General features: G+C 41.9%; 1 long non-coding RNA gene across 1 annotated transcript; it reads left to right on the top strand.

Annotated features, from left to right (window-relative positions):
* The first annotated feature begins 516 nt into the window (after positions 1-516).
* Positions 517-15,957, top strand: LOC103658752. The gene is made up of 4 exons (XR_567272.2): positions 517-835; positions 1,285-1,417; positions 4,850-4,922; positions 15,332-15,957. It is a non-coding gene; the product is annotated as an uncharacterized LOC103658752 (long non-coding RNA).
* The last annotated feature ends 1,077 nt before the right edge of the window (positions 15,958-17,034 follow it).

Genomic DNA, 17,034 nt, shown 5'->3' with positions numbered 1-17,034 from the left:
AAGCCCCTACTCTTGGCATCTGCAATTTACTGTCCATTGCTGAAGATTTTTTTTCCAAATTCCAAAATTCAATTCCAATTCCAAAACTCCAAAAATTTCAACAACGTTTTATATAACACAGGCTCTGTGTCCTTCCTGCACTCAGAGTTGTAAATAATTCCAAGGACAAGACTTGCTTCTTACCCTAAACAAGCTTACAGTCTAGTGGAAGAGCTTTCATTTTGTCAACATGTTGCAACTCGCATTCTCTTTAAATTCTTTCAGAACTGAGCTGACAAATGATCCTTGATAATCTGTCTCTTAAGCATTTGGTAATAGCCAGTTGACTCCTACAGGACAACAAAGGGCTTGAGAGCTGAAGCCAAATCTTATTCATCATTATCATCCCGGTCGTTAGCATAGTGCCTGGTATGTAACAACGGGTTTAAAACAGTCACCGAATGGGTGAAAGCAGAAACAAATGAATGAAAAAACAAGCAAACAAGTCAAGTCTTGGAATCTAGCTTTGGAATCCAGATCAGAGTCTTAGCAGGAATTCTCCTCCATCGCTAAACAGATAAATGACTTGGTGACAAGACCCCGTAGGGAAGAACCAGCCCATTAGACACACACATACTGCCAGACTGCAGCCAGTGGAGCATGGGGGCAGGAAAAAAGAGGAGCAGGCTACGATTTTCAGTGTGTTCCATTTTTCCATCACAGGACAGGTTCTCTTCTCTGTCCTCAGGTTTAGAGGGGAGACGCCCTGGGAGCGTCACATCCATGGAAGAGTACTGAGATGACTTCACCTGGCTCTCTACAGCCCCAAACCTGCTCATGGAGACAGACTGGGGAGGTCGGTCAAAAGATAATAGGAAAATAGATATAGTGTTCACCACATATCCTCACTCCCTAGGAAGAAAACCCTTCAGTGACATTATTTAAAATGTGCATTAATAATCATCATGAATAAATATCTAACTGAAACTAAGATATTTGCTAGTTTCTATACCTTTCAAAATTAGAACCAAAAATCGGGCCAGAAACAGCTATCAAATAGCATCCTTTTCATACGCACACACACTCACACACACACATTCCTGAAATTTCTCCTGCTGCCAACTTGTTAGTTATTTGAATAAACATTATTTCTGCCACATGCTTTAGCACCAAATAGTACCTATAGTCAGTTAAAAAACCTTTATCAAAGTTAGACTATGGTATTATTTTGACACCAGACAGTCCTTTGCTTTTGTGTGGAATCACAGTGTTGCCTGAACAGTGTACGATTATGCTTTTGTGCAGACAATCAGCAGGTCATTAGCGTACCGTACAAATCACCTTGGACTCAGGATGGAACCCTGGGGACCTGAAGCTGCAATAGACTGCAGAGAAGACATGGTATTGCTGACAGTTACCTCTGATGGCAGTTAAAAAGGTATGATTGCAACCACATGACAGCTGAATACAACAGATCCCTGAGCTGTTCGCATGGCACATTCTGATTAGTGGTATCAGTAATCATTATGAATTTTTAAGTTTTGGTGAAGCACTCCATAACATCCTACTATTAGAATACAAGACTAACAGGCCTTTTATGAAATTACCATGTTTTATCATTATTTTACTGCCGCTAGTTTTACATTTTGGTGAACACAGTCTGACCCATAACATATTCTGGTGGGGCAGGGAGAGTCCTGCTGCACATTTGAAAGGCTCAACAAGAAATTTTTGCGTAAGAAAGTGAAAGTGACATGAACTGAAACTTGTTATGGGAACCAGAATTTGCCACTTTTATACACACACACACACACACACACACACACACACACACACACAGAGGATAAGGTCTATTCCACTGTATCCACATCTGGCAATGATGTGGGCATAAGTGAAAAGATTTCAGATTCCCTCCAGAAAGCCCCTAGGCTACAAGAAAAATCACCCTACATCTAATAAAGCCATCTGAGATATATCTACCATATGGGAAAGCCCTGTTCTGCTTTATTCCAACAAATTGGTGCTTGGATTCCTCTCGCAGCTGTTGCTGCTGTTTTTTTTTTTTTTTTTTAAAGATTTTATTTATTTATTTGACAGAGATAGAGACAGCCAGCGAGAGAGGGAACACAAGCAGGGGGAGTGGGAGAGGAAGAAGCAGGCTCATAGCAGAGGAGCCTGATGTGGGGCTCGATCCCATAATGCCAGGATCACGCCCTGAGCCGAAGGCAGACGCTTAACCGCTGTGCCACCCAGGCGCCCCTGTTGCTGCTGTTTTTGAAGATGTACAGAGTCCTGGCCATGAGCAGGATGCTGTGCACAACAGTCAAGATCCCCACATCTCTGGGCTGTGTAGCGTTAAGTGGTACCACCTGTGATGAGTACTGAGCCCCAGGATAGTTAAAGGCCTGACCAGACGAAGTGCTCAGTAAATGGGGGCCAGAAAAATCATCTCAATTAATTCTGAGAGTTTAGTCTCAAGAGAAAAATGGGAGCGGATTTCTAAATGAGATCACCAAGACAATAAGATGCTGAAATAAGCAAGCAAACAACTAATAACTTTTCCTTAGAATTTCCCCTTCAGAGGCATCTGGGTGGCTCAGTCGGTTAAGCGGTTAAGCATCTGCCTTCAACTCAGGTCATGATCCCAGGGTCCTGGGATCTGAGCCCCATCAGGCTCCTTGCTTAGCGGGGAGCCTGCTTCTCCCTCTGCCTCTACCTGCCGCTCCCCCTGCTTATTCTCTCTCTCTCTCTCTCTCTCGATCTGACAAATAAGTAAATAAAATCTTAAAAAAAAAAATTTCCCCTTCGCTATTCTCCCCCAGCTTGGTTTAGCTCAAGAAACACTGGTATGTGCCCAGCACTGTCCTAGCATGGGAGGCACGAAGATATACGTGGCCGCTTCCTGGCTGTGGGCAGCTGCCCCTCTGCTGAGGGAAGTGAGACACCTAGGAGTCTTTCAAGCAGGGTCTTTTACCATTGCAATAGCATTTCAAAAGTTTATTATACAAATCCATATAAATAATATAATCCTATGAAAGGAAAACATTTACTCTTCTTAATAATTTTTTAGCTCAATAATTTATTGAGGTATAATTGACAAAATAAAATTGTAGGAAATTTAAAGTGTGCATCATGGTGATTTGCTATACATGTACATGACGAAAGGATCCCCCATCTACTTAACTAACGCATCCACCACCTCACATATTTATCCCTTTTTTTCCTGAGAATTTATATGTTTAGTTATACAACATAGTGTTATCAACTGTAGTCACCATGTTATATATTAAATCCTCAGAACTTACTAGTCTTATAGCTGGAAGTTTATACCCTTTTATTACCTCTCTGTATTTCTGCCATACTCGTTATGATTAAAGTTAGTTGGCTTTTTCATATTTCCTACCTTATGTATAAAATACACATAGCTATAACCACACACACACACACACACACACACACACACACACACCAATATCAGGAGATAATTCTAAGCCTCTTAGTCTATCTGGATCGGTCATCTGCAGGCATATGGCCAGACTTCCTCAACACGTTTAGTGGTTTAATATCATCCCTAGTCTTGTGGGGGAGGGGGGTTCCTCGCTTGGATTTTCCTTTCCAATTTTATCAAATTTCAGCAAATTCCTTTCTGTACTTTAAATAAGACAGAAAGCCTTGCCAGCTCTGTATTAACTCAGGATCATTTCCTGTTAACTTGGGATTGAGGGGCTCACCACCCCCTTCCTCCTCCTCTCTAGCTTCCTTACTTTACTTCCTGATTTCCCTCTGTTTTGTTTTTTTCCTGATCTTCTGGAAAGCTCCCTTATCCTATGTTCTAAAAAAGAAGAATAGCAAAGAGAATGGAAGATAGGACTGGAAGGGTGAACAGAGATGAAAAAAACAAGAATTTTGAGGTTCCCTCAGCTTTTTAACCTCAGGTTCTATTTCTGTGGATAGCCAGAAGTGAAAAGACTAAAAAGGACAAAAATGCTAGGAAGAGAGAGAACATCAGAGAGATGGTAGAAGAGACTGCTAAAGGGAGGAATCATCTCAACTTCTTCCTTCTCATCTCTTTTCACGGCTCCCCTGCAGTGGCCCTTACACTCCTGGTGGGATGGAACCCTTGGGAAGCTCAGAAGAGGTAGAAGGGACACACGGCATATAAAGTAAAATTCCACTTAAAAACCAAAAACCAAACTTCCCCAGGGCCTCTAGATTCATTGCTCAAGTATTTTCCGCTGCACCCCACCCACTCTGCCAGGCCAACACACACCACCAGCCACCCCACACCTGAACTTCTGGTTGAGCCGGAAGAGCACTGGAAGTTTGGGGGCAGGGCCAGAAACCCAGCACGGCCTCAGGCGGTGGGCTCAGCTGCCACCTCTACAGTGCTGGAAATGTACTATCCCCAAAACACCCACCCCCTGAAAGAGAGGTAGAGAGAAGAAGCCAGGAATTTCAGAAGCAACTGCGATTGGCACCAGGGCTCACCCACCCTCCTGCTGGGCTCTAGTCTTGGCTACGAAAGAGGGTGCAAGAATATCCTGACTCTATGTCCTAACTTCCAGTTAAACCAGAAGCTGGACATTCAGGGGAAGAGCCAGGAATGTGGCCGACCAGGTGTGGGGACATTACTGCCACGGTTTCCATCATGGCCCACAAGCAGAATCCAGGCCACACAGGTGTGTTTGTTGGACAGAAACATTCTGAGATTCTGTTTAAAAAGAAAATCTTCTGTTCCAGACTTTGAACAATAATGGCTGTCATTTGTTGACCGCTTACTATCTACGGGCTAACTCTCCATGTAATAGATCATTTAATTCCATTAATCCTATACAGTAGATACTATAATTATTTCCCTTTTCCATACTAGGAAACAAGAATTTAGAAGAGTAGAGCAACTTGATTCAAGCTACCGAAGAGACAGATCCAGAATTCCATTCCAGGTAGATTTGACTCCAAAACCCACATTTTTAAAAATATCTCATCATTTTATTTTTCTTGTTTTTTTCTTTTTTGTTGTTGTTGAACTATAGTTGACACATAATGTTACATTAGTTTCAGGTGTACAACATAGTGAGTCCACAATTCTATACATTATGCTTACCACAAGTATAATTACCATCTGTAACCGTACAACCCTATTACAATACCACTGACTATATTCCCTATGCTGTACCTTTCATCCCCCTGACTTATTCATTCCATAACTGGAAGTCTATACCTCCCACTCCCCTTCACCCATTTTGCCCATCCCCCTACCCCTTCCCCTCTGGCAACCACCAGTTTGTTCTCTGTATTTATGGGTCTGTTTCTGCTTTTGTTTGTTTGTTTATTCATTTGCAAAACCCACATTTTTAACCATCAAGCATAGAAAACCGAAATTCTACACCTTTGAGAACACTCTCCCTGGATGAGACTTTTAAGTCATTTTGACCTTGTTTTGTTAGAGGAACAGATTTCAGTAGCCAGACAGCACATAGTTTTCCTCTATCTGACAATGTGCCTGAGGACAGAAGTAGATTCTAGAAATCAGATAAACAAGCATCAGAGATAATCCACTCACAAAACAGAACTTGGAGGAATACGGGGGTGGAAATGTGAATTCTGGGCTCAGTCTGGCTCAGAGTTGATTTGTCTCAAAGTTCAAGTATCTCCGTTGTCTTTCAGCAGCAGCTAATACAGAAAGACAGATCTGCCATGAGCTTTAGTCACAGCTCTAAATAAATAGGCAACATGCTCATACCTGATCTATTCAGGAGGTCCCTGAAGAGCAAGCACCTTACTCACCAATTTCTTAACTTTCCAAGTCACATTTTTAGGAGAGATACTGACTGACCAACACCAAGGAGAAGCATAATAAAGTGCTGGGAATGTTCTAGAAAATTCCTGAAGAAAACAGTAGATGCAATAAAGGCAGAAAAAGTCAACACTTTGTATCCAATGGCCCCTCACTCTTAAAGAGCACCCTTATGATTTTACGGCAGTTTCAGCAATAAATGTAATTGATAATTTAACATAATTATAAAATAAACATGTTAAGACAGTATTTCCCCTTCCACAGAGGCCTTAGGAATTCTCATGATGATGACTTTGGGAGCACTAGGACTATTTATAAAAGATTCTAGTCAGCCCAAACTACTGTTATTACTTCTCCTCCCAGTACCTGTGAACTCCCAGGAGGCTCCTATTTGTATATTTGTGGTTATCAAGGGAGATCCCACTTCTAGTAAGGAAAGAATGACAGCAAGAAGCTTTCCCACTCCCTCAAGGCCTTCCAACTCAATTGTTTGGGATTGCTCTTTCGTAGTGAACTAGGAGCTAACAGCAGGTATTCCTTTCCTCACCCCCCCCCTTTTTTTTTTAAGATTTTATTTACTTATTTGACAGAGAGAGACAGCCAGCGAGAGAGGGGACACAAGCAGGGGGAGTGGGAGAGGAAGAAGCAGGCTTCCAGCGGAGGAGCCCGGTATGGGGCTCGATCCCAGAACGCCAGGATCACGCCCTGAGCCAAAGGCAGACACTTAACGACTGCGCCACCCAGGCGCCCCTCCTCACCCCTTTCTATCCGACTAGCTCCTCCAAGGCAGAAGGATGTCCTTTTAGAAAAATGGTCACACAAAATACAGAATTAGCCTACTTCAATCTCCATCAAAGACACAGAGGCCTGAAATCATATAAAATGGCTCTAGTCCTACATGGTAAGCCAACTCCCTATGCAATATAATTTAGAGCAAATCAAAAGATTCTAAGATATATATCCCTCACTACTTTCATTCAGTCAACCATTGTTTATTGAGCACCTGCTGTGTGGGGGTTTCTAGAAGATGGAAATACAATGGTCATAGGGTTGCCAGATTTAGCAAATAGAAATCTTGTATGTGATCTGGCAACTCTAAATGGTCAGCAAGAGACCATGTCTGCCCACAAGGACCTTGCAATCTAGTGCTCTGTGCATTCTCTAAGAATTTTTAAATCCATTAACACCTTAGCTAAAACGGATTTATCCGATTAGCCGCAAAGTGCACAACCTGAGGGAATAATATACAGAAATAAGTTTTGAAGGGAAGAGTAAGGTCCGAGGCAAGGCAAGCATCAGTAGAATGTCACAGAGGAAGTAACAATGATTGACCCAGGACAATGCAATAGCTCTGGGCCCCTACTCGGGTGGCAGGGGTGTGGGGGTGGGATTGTCAAGTAAAGGGATCCAAATGAAGAAATTATTGCTGAGAACTCAGCTTGCTTCACCTGCATTCCAAATTAGTGACAAGTTAGCCAAAAATGTTGTCAAGGTTGGTAAACATCTCAATTAGACCTGAACAGAGCATCTAGTGGAATCTCATGCCAGCTTATGGTTTGGGGTGGAAACCATACAAAATGTGGTGGTTTATAGGGTTTGAACCTGAAAGCAAGCAAAATGTGGTGGTTTGAGCTATGTTTTTCTTGGAGTATCTTAGGTACTCAGGCATAAAAATTCACAGTCAGGCTTGGGAGGTCCCATCTAAAACAATAAAAAATTTTCACACTATCCTTTCAGCAACCACAACGAATAGGCTTCCAAGAGAAGTTGTAGACTTATGTTTGAATATCGTTTAAATATGGTTGATAGGTGGACCACTTAGGCCATATTTATGTGGCAAAAACTGATTTTGATATTTGGAGGGAAGAAAAAAAGTCTGTCTTTTTCTGGAGCAGTATTATCTACATAGGAAAAAGAAAACAAGGGATTTTTATGCGTGTTATTGTGTTAATCATAAAGCTAGTAAAAGATTAGTTCCATTGCCAGAAATTTCTGCTATGAGCAACTCCATAGCTTGGGTCTGGAGTGAGAGTGAGAGAAGTAAAAGAATTCTTTTTGTTTTACATGTCTGTTATTAAAGCCACTTCAAAGCCTTCATGGAAAGATGTGGGGCATATATAAATAGGAAGAGCCACAAAAGAAGTGGCAGAAATGGAAAGATCCATTTGCACAGCGAACTTTACCACTTCCCTTACTAGATATTTACTGTTTCCTAATCTTAGGATCCCATACTCCATATTGTCTTATGCCAGTTGCAAAATACAAATTCCTGTCTCTCCATTCCTTCCCTTTCCTTAACCTCCTTTGTCTGAGTGGGGCATTGAAATGCCTCATGAGAGCATGTAAGTCCTGGGTAAGAGCTGTACTGGGCTTTGAATAATGTCTATTCTATGACAGCATGGGAGTTCTCTGCCTAGGTACAAGAAAATAGACTGCCTGACCTTTCCCAAGATCTTCGTGCAGCTTCTGTGAGGCCTGTTCTCTGGACCTGCAACCAAATCGAAATATTTACTTCATTCTTTAGTTCAAAGAACATAATATTTCTCCATCATCAATGGAAATTCTATTGTTCTCACAATGAAGTGGAATTTTTTTTTTAATTTTGTATTGCTTTGTTTTATTTTCAAGGGGGCTAGAGGAAAGATTACAAAATCAATTATGGTTTACAGGAGCAGAACAGTAGGAATCATTGTTATTATCACTTAACTCATATATTTATTAAGTTGTTCCAGGAAAATCTAGTTAATTTGGACCTTGTACCTTTGAAACATTTGATAATTCCAAGATGGGGAACTGGCTTAACTTTTCCTTTGGTGGAAGTGAGAGTTTACAAATCTAATTAAGTGAGCTTTGCAGGGGGTGATTAATCTTAAGAAAACAAACTGCTTTCAAACACTCCAGTAATAACTGTTTCTGACGATTAATGAAACGATTGCAAAGAATCCTGGCCTACTCATTAAAGCAGACCCCGTTATGAAGTCTTGGCCACAGAGTATTGGTCCCTGGCTTATGTAAATATTTTCTATATGGTAGGTTACATATAATATTTTATAATTCTGACATATCATGGTTTATACTGATCTTCCCTCAAATTAGCCTACTGTATGAAGGTTTCCCTGTATTTCTGTTCCAGATTTGTATGAACCCGAGATGCCAGTGAAACAAGCCTAAATGGTCTTGGAGATACTTATGATCCATGCAATCTCTGTTAATGACTTTTTCACATACATATGTCCTTTAAACCAGTGGCATAATTGGATTAATTGGCAGCCCACTGGGCTAGTTGAAACCTAACTATTAACACCAGTATAGATCATCCAAATCACTATCCAAGGACTATGCATAAACCATATGTTGAATAGTATGGTCAATTGTCTACAGATTTGACTGGTAACCCAGCTCGTTCGTGAGCTCTTCAACTAAATTGGGAAACTTACTGGAGATATTTTGTCCTGAAAATACCAACAATTTCTTACAGAGCCCACAATCAAAACTCTTCATAACGTTACTTATGGGACAGATAGGTCCCTTTGAGTACTCTCCTTGAGGTATACTAAGTAGCAAAAACTAAATGTAGAAGAATCTGTCTAATTACAACTTATTTATAAAGGCAAACAAGACAGAAAGACTGAATATTTATTCATCCAGCATACATATACTGAGTATTTACTATCCATCAGGCTCAGTCATAATCTCTGAGAAAGGAAGATAAATATTACATGGCACTTAGGACAGCTTATTGTCAAATTAGGCAGACAGCAACAATAACAAAAAAAAAAAAAAGACAAAAACCCTACAAAATACTAAGAAAGCAATAAGCAATGTGTACTATGGAGTCATAAGGACAGACACCTAATTTCAAGCATCAGAGAAGACTTCCCAGGGTGGTATTACTTGAGCAGAGCTGGAGAGGTGAGAAGTTAGCCAGGTGGGCAATGAGCCAGGGAGGGCTTTCTAGAATAAGGGGATGGCATACGCAGAAGGAGGAACCAAAAGGCCTTATATTATTGTTAATGGTAAGCATTAGCTAGTATTTTTTGAACACTTATTTTTCACAGAGCACCTTACTATAAGTCTTTTACAAGCATTTATCTCATTTAATTCCACCATTACCAAATATGTCAGTTCAAATTGTCATTCTAATTGTCCAAAAAGAAAACTGAAACATGGAGAAGAAAAACAATTTGTTCAAGATTCCGCAGCAGTCTGACTCGAGAACCCAAGGTCCTCGCCTCTAAGCTCTAAGCCTCCCCAAGTATGCCAAACTGTGGAGCTTATCTTTGCTCTATAGGCAGTGGGGAGCCCCTAAAAACTTTGGGTGAATCCCCTTAAAGTAAGCCTAATTTTTTTTTGCCAGGTGTTTTTTTGTTTGTTTGTTTTGTTTTTGTTTTTTTATCCTGCGGTCTAATACCTTGATTACTTCCTGGTTAAATTTGATTTCCAACTTGAGAAAAAGAACAGTGACTGAAGAAGTCCCTTTGTGCATGTGAATCATAACCTCTAGAATCAGGACAAGCAGAGATGGCAACTGCTGTCTGTCATTCTGATAAGCCATGAAGAAACCAATGTGGGTTGTCACACCGTGCATACATGGTAGAATCCTTCATTTATACCTACTCTCATGGAGACAGGGTCAGATTGTGAAATCTGAATACTTTAAATTCAGAAGACTTCTTCAGTATTCTTTGCTTTATAATTGATGGTTTTAAAAGGGCAAGATTTGCTTAGAACCATGGTTAAGATAGTAGAGTGGAACTATAGCGATCTAAAATGATCTAATTTTCTAGAAAATTACTACTTTCTACAAGCTGCATAAACTTTAATTAAAAAGACAAGGAGGCCTATTCTCTCCCCTTACACACATGCGACAGACTAGGCTCTTGGGATCCTGGTAAAAGGAAAAGAGCAGATTGAAGAGATGAGAATTTTTAGCAAAACTCTAAAGCTAATTAAGATGTAATGCTTATTTCCATCGTTAAGGACCAACAAGTATCCAACATTCATTGCTTTTCTTGAGAGAAAATATTTTTTACTTCAAAATATGTATAAAGTTAGCTTATAAAATGAACTGTAGAAGCAGGTTAAGTCACAAGTAAGACAACACACAAATCAGCTCATATGAACGTGACAATAACGTTTTTCAATTAAATATCTCCAAAATAAGCATTCCTAAGAGGCTTAATGCAATGCTTTATGTATCTATATCCGTTAAAGTATCCCCAACATCCTATAAAGAAATATTTTGGCAGCTTCCACTACAGAGTCTCCAGAAGCTGATTTTAATGGTAACATATTTAGAGGAATGGATCAGGGAAGAGGGAGGCCACCGAGGTGAGAACAGGCAGAGTCTGAAAATAACCTCAGGAATTCACAGGACAGGATCTATGGCCATGAAAGGTCTCTCTGCCTAAGTCATCACCCATAGGGTTTTTTCCCCTCATCTGCTTTCTCTCTTTGCTCTCTTCCTTCCTGTACACTCTTTCCATGGTAGTCCGCCTTCCAGGCTGTGCTCCCAAACGCATCTAAAATCACTTTAAAAGGACATGTTTGATGCAAAGCAGCTTAATGTACTTTGTCCAACGTGTAGAAGCATTCGGGTAGCCTCAGTGTCAGTGTGAATTGGGCTGTCATGGAGGCTGGCCCACTGAGATTAAATGAAAATCAACTGTAATAGGGATGATGTGAAACAGAAGAGCATTTTTTAACAAATTCAGATATCTGTATGTATTCCTCCCATTCAACAAGTTCTGAAAAAAGCTGGTGGCAGCTACAGCTTCTCAAGCAGCTTCTTGCAATATAATGTTGATGCACTGACAGAAAATGGAGAAATGAGGGGAATGATGTGTACATAACACAAATGTTTATGATTATGTCCACGTCGCGTATTTGGAGTATGCAGCTCAGCTATACTAACTATACTACCTGATTAACTGTATTTATTTGTGCGGGAGGTGGCTTGAAAAGCACTGTAGAATTTGTCTGGGTGTGTGTGCAAGCAGAGTGAAATACTGTATTGTGTGTATAAATATCAGGTAGTATAAAATAAAATACCCTATAGTTGTTTGTTTAGGGACACATTTGGATTGAGTGAGCATTATAACAATCATTTCTTTCAAAACCACAAAAACATCACACTTTTTAGTCTAATAAAGTCTAGTTTTTGGCAGTTCTTTTATCACATCTGTCATCTCCTAAGCTTTGCTTAGCCAAAGCACTCAGACTTGAATTTTGAAATTGTCAATATAGGCCTCCTAATCTTTAAGTCTTAAATTATCTAAGCAGATTAACTACTATTATTCTATGCCTCAGGATTCAGGGTAAAGAAAGGCAGAGGAAATATAACTTTTTTCAGGCAATTAAGTTCCTGTGGAGGTTGTGTTTGGGGCATGTATTTGAAAAATGGTCCAATGTATTTATGCAAATAACCAGGTAGAAAGATGAGGACATAAACTCCAGCGTCTACATCTGTAAGACAAAAAAAAAAAAAAGGCTTCATCTAAGATATTTCATCCTCCTGCTTTTAAATTAAAAGTTATTTATAGTTCATATTGACACTTTCCAGTTTGCCAAATGGCAACGGATGTCCTGAAGCCAAGAAAGATATCTTGAAGAAACAAACAAACACACACACAAAGAAAAGGGAAAACGGGGAGGGGGGGCTGCTTTTCACAGCAGCGTCTATCTCTGTGTTGACCTGATTTGTGCTATGATCTTCCTTTGGAGATCAAAGCAGGATTAATGTGATTCTTTACTGTTTGCACTGCACATCTCAGAGCTCTGGAGATGTAAGAAATAACTACAAATGCAGCCCTGGGACACAGGGGAAACGGAATATGAATGTGGTGGGTTAACAGTCCAAAGGCTAACTATGAAAAGTTATTTGGGATTTGGGAGGCAATGCAGAATTTAAAGTACTTGGTATTTTTAAGCGCCTTGGCTTTCTCTTTTCTCATTTTCTGGGGCGAGGCTGTTGGCTCCTTGATGAGGCCAGCACTGAATGTCATATTAATAAGTCTCCACAATGACCTTCTAGCTCATTTGGAATGTTTTGCAGCTGCTAGTACACATAAAAAAAGGGAACCCTGCAGCATGTTTTCACACTAAAGCACTTTCACGTTACAACCAGGCATTTACGCAGAGGATTTAAAAGAAGGGAAAATCTTCTAAAATATCAAAATGTTGAGCTTTTGTGTTTTCACCGCGTGTGACATTCCTGGATGCCGGCACCCCTAAAGAGTGAGTGTTTCTGCAGCCTTTCAGAGGTGCTTGTTCTTTTGTTGAGAAAAAGGCAAGTCCTATATTCCTGGGATCTCGGAAAGTGAAGGAAAAATCACTTCTATTTTTAATGCTTAGTGTATACACCTTTTGGAGGGGTAGAAAAAGCTCCCCTCCGCCAAACTTGACTGTGATTTCAGCTGCATTACCTAGGAGAGGGCGCGCCAGAGTGTAGCTCAACCTGCAGTTTTTAGGGACTCGGAACTGCCAGGGAGAACCGGATTGCAGGGGTGGGGGCGGAGGTTCTCTCCGTCCAGGACGCGAGCGCATGGTCTCCATTCTTGGTTTACACAATTCCACCCCAAACTCACCTTTTCCTCAATTCTGCACGCCTAGCTACACAAAGACACCCCCACAAGAAGTCCCGATCCCGACAGCCCATTCACCCAGCTGAGCCCTGCTATTTCCTGAGAGCACCTTCGTCTTGTTCGCTCTTTCAAGTTCCTTTTGGTCAGCGCTCGAAGACCATTTTTTTTTCCTTTCACCACTTCCCTTTCACCCTTCAAACCCAGCCATGCTACGTGGCCAAAGCCCAGGAAGTGGCTGGAGAAGACGACTCCGCAGAATAGACTCAGAATAAAGGTCTAGATAGGACCCGACGCCTGGGACCCGGGGTCCTTCCCGCGCGTATCCCCGCCCTGACACCCAAGGAGGTTCCACCTCCTTTTGCGTAACGTCCATTACGCCCGTCCCGTGCGGAGCGGTGGGGAGCTTGTAAGTCAGGCTCCTTCCAGGGCAAGGGGTGCGGGGCTGGGATCCCTTCTGCTGCAGCCCCCGCAGCCCCGCCCGAGAGCTCCAGCCTTCGCCTCTGCGTCCTGGCGGCGCCGGACTCCCGCTGCCCGCCCCCAAGCCCCTACCTGGAGGGGGAATTCAATGAGGAACCTGGTGAATTGCCTCAACTGGAAAAGCAGCCTGCTGGTGAAGCTTTTTGTCCGAACACAATTCCCAGGGCCAAGATAAGGAAGGGGAGGCATCTCCTTCAGTGCCTAAACACGCTGCACTCACCTCCAGTTGTTTCAATCACAACACACAGGAGCAAATTGGACTTTCCTAGGCCGTTTCCTTGCTTCATTTAGCTGGATCTGACGGTGTTGATAATTGTTTTCTCATTATCATGCTAATTTGTTAACAAGGAAATTTTCATTTAAGTAAGGATTGTTCGGGAATCGGTTAACTTGGAATCCTGGCTGGCTGAGGGAGTTGCCCGAAAATTCTATTGGAAAAGTTCGAAACATCAATATCAACTCACCCTCCGCCTCTCACTCTCTGTTCTTACAGTATTACTCTCTCTGCAGCCCTGGTTTGCACAGCGGTGGCCTATCATTCGGAAAACATCCTGTAGCTAAAAGGATAGTAGTTAGAGACCCACAGTTCATTTTTAAAATGTTAAGTTTTAAAATATTGTAGGGTGGTTTTTTTTCCGAAGCTTAAAGTACCACTTGAAATCCCAAATACAATTAGTCGCAGCATTTTAAGACTTTATATTGCTGAAAATTTTCTAACGCGGGTATCCGACTTTGAAACAAAACATTAGAGTTAGAATTCAGTAAAAATTTTTAGTTATTAAAACGCAGTGGTAGCCCCTCAAGTTTTACAGTTTCTGTCAAGACATTGCTAGTGTTTATGTACATATTCTAGTGCGCTGTATTTTTTAAATTCTCATTTTTAAAATTTCATATTTTGAACATGATTCCTTGAGCTCCTAGTAATATGTGACCTTTTTAAGCTAGCAGAAAATCGAAATTCTTAGGAAGGAAAGTGCAGGCTCCAGCCTCTTCTTTTCACATTGGTTAGAAGTTCGGTGTACCAACTCTTCTGACTTGTATTTGCTTAGAAAACTTTAAAGGTAAATTTGGAAAATTAACTTGAGACAATCCCATAACAAAGGGTGACTTTTATCAATTTTTTGGGAGGGGAGAATGTTTAAATCAGTTAAGACCTACGGGGTAATTAAACTATATAACGTTTTGAAATATGTAACATGAGGGAGGGCTTTAAAAATGATCCCATCTAACAATTCATGTATCTACAAGAGTAAGAAGCCCATAACTACCAACAGCCAGCATTGCTTGCAAATTATATTCGATTGAAACTCTGCTGAAAGAGTGTATCTTGCATTGTATTTTGGAATTGTGTGAAGGTATGTATGTACGGGATCTATGTATATATAATTCTTACACTTTATATATGTTTAGACATGCATTCTTTTTAAATGTTTATGTGGTTAGTCACTTTAAGAACATCAAAATAAATTGTACGTTGGCTTACACTATCTCCCAGGTATTCCCACACACTGATGAACAAAAATCTTTATATCGGAAATGAAGAGCTACCCATTTAAAGGAAAGAATGGAAAGGGGAACTCGATTTATTCTCATTTGTTTATCGCTAGACGTTCCCCCCCCCCCTCCACAAATTCATTTGAATAGCTTTCAAGCCGGAAAATGGAAATGTGGCTCCTGCCCTCTATTTCAGCGGCAAGCAGCAGCGTCCTGGCAACAGCGCAATTTTCTATCATCAAGGATAAATGGCATCGAACAGAACATTCTGATAAAAAAAAAAAAAAAAGAAAGAAAGAAAGAAAGAAAAAAAGCTTCAGCCCAAGGAGCCCATGATTGCTGGCCTTCCTGTCTGTCATCCCTTTACAAAATCCTCTCCGCAAACCTGAGCGGCATGCTGTCAGAGCTAATAACGTCTTCTGAAGGGGGTGGGGGGGCATAGTCTTCTCTGCACAATGTTCCCATTTATTAAATCGAGTGCTTATTTTAAAATTGCAAATATCTTTGTTTGGTTCACTGCAAATTAAAACCAAGATGCAGGAAGTTACATGATGCAACAATTATTTGTGTCATATCAAAGAATCAAACCGCTATCTTGCCCTTCTTTGGCCTGAGGTCGTATGAGGAGGAAGGGGAAATCTGGGGGAATCCAGAGCAAGAGGTTTTTTGGTGGAAAAATACAAATCTGTTCGCCCTGCAGGTAAGCTGAGAGTAACTGAAAGCCAGAGGAGCGACGCTTGTTTCTGCCAGGGAGAATGAGCTGACTGCGATTCCGGGAGCGCGTGTGGGCGCGGTCCTCCGCGCGACGCCGCACGCGGGTCGGCCAGAGCTCCGAGAAGAGACACGGAGCTTTCCCGCGGGAGGCTTTGAACGTAATGGTGGCTATTTCTCGCCCACTGAGATCCCTTTCCAGAAAAGGCCATTCTGTTCCAAGGAGATGGATCCCTGGGGTCCCCGTGCCCGCATAGGGGGTCTCGGAGAGGTTTAGAAGACACCCCTGCAGGCGTTCCCTGAGTCACGCGCTTCTCGCGAGAGGTGGGGCTCGGAGCCGTAGAGCAGCAGCCCACACGCGCGCAGGCGGGCTCGCAGGTGCTGGCCTTGAGCTTCTTAGCGGCCGGGACTAGTGCCTGGGGGTGTGCGGTGCAGCTTGACTGGTGACTGGCACTAGTGCCCATCAAGTTCTTGGTCCATCCACGCTCCTGCACTTTGGACTGAAACCCACATGGGAGGGAGGGGGGATAGGGGTGGAGACCGTCGAAGCCGAAAGGAATGGGAGCAGCGAAGTTGACACTCTTCCTGTCAGGCCAACCGCTAGGGAATTTTTTAATTCGTTGAGAGGCAGAGATGAGGAAGGGGACCTCAAATGAAGAGAGAATCAGATCTTAATATCCTTTAAAGTTGGCCTTTGCAAAGAAAAAGAATAATGGAGAGGTATGTAAAGGACCCTAAAGTGCGGGTAGACCCTAACAAATAGAAGCAGTAGACCGAAGTCTGGATATCAGAGATTGGGGCGTGAGGGGGTGGGGTGGGGGGGTGGGGACGGGGAAGGGTAATCAGCTTGGTTTGTAAGGAGCTCTGGCGGCTGAGAACGGTGGGAGGAGGGGAATGATGGGGAAACCTTTGTTTAATGAGGAAACCTAATTATTGCGCATCTGGAAGTCTTGGTCCCAACTAAGAGAAAGCGGGTACTCCCGCCCCCCCCCC

Source organism: Ursus maritimus, unplaced genomic scaffold, assembly GCF_017311325.1.
Source record: "Ursus maritimus isolate PB19 unplaced genomic scaffold, ASM1731132v1 scaffold_3, whole genome shotgun sequence".
Lineage (NCBI taxonomy): Eukaryota > Metazoa > Chordata > Mammalia > Carnivora > Ursidae > Ursus > Ursus maritimus.
This window is presented reverse-complemented; position numbering and strand designations above follow the sequence as displayed.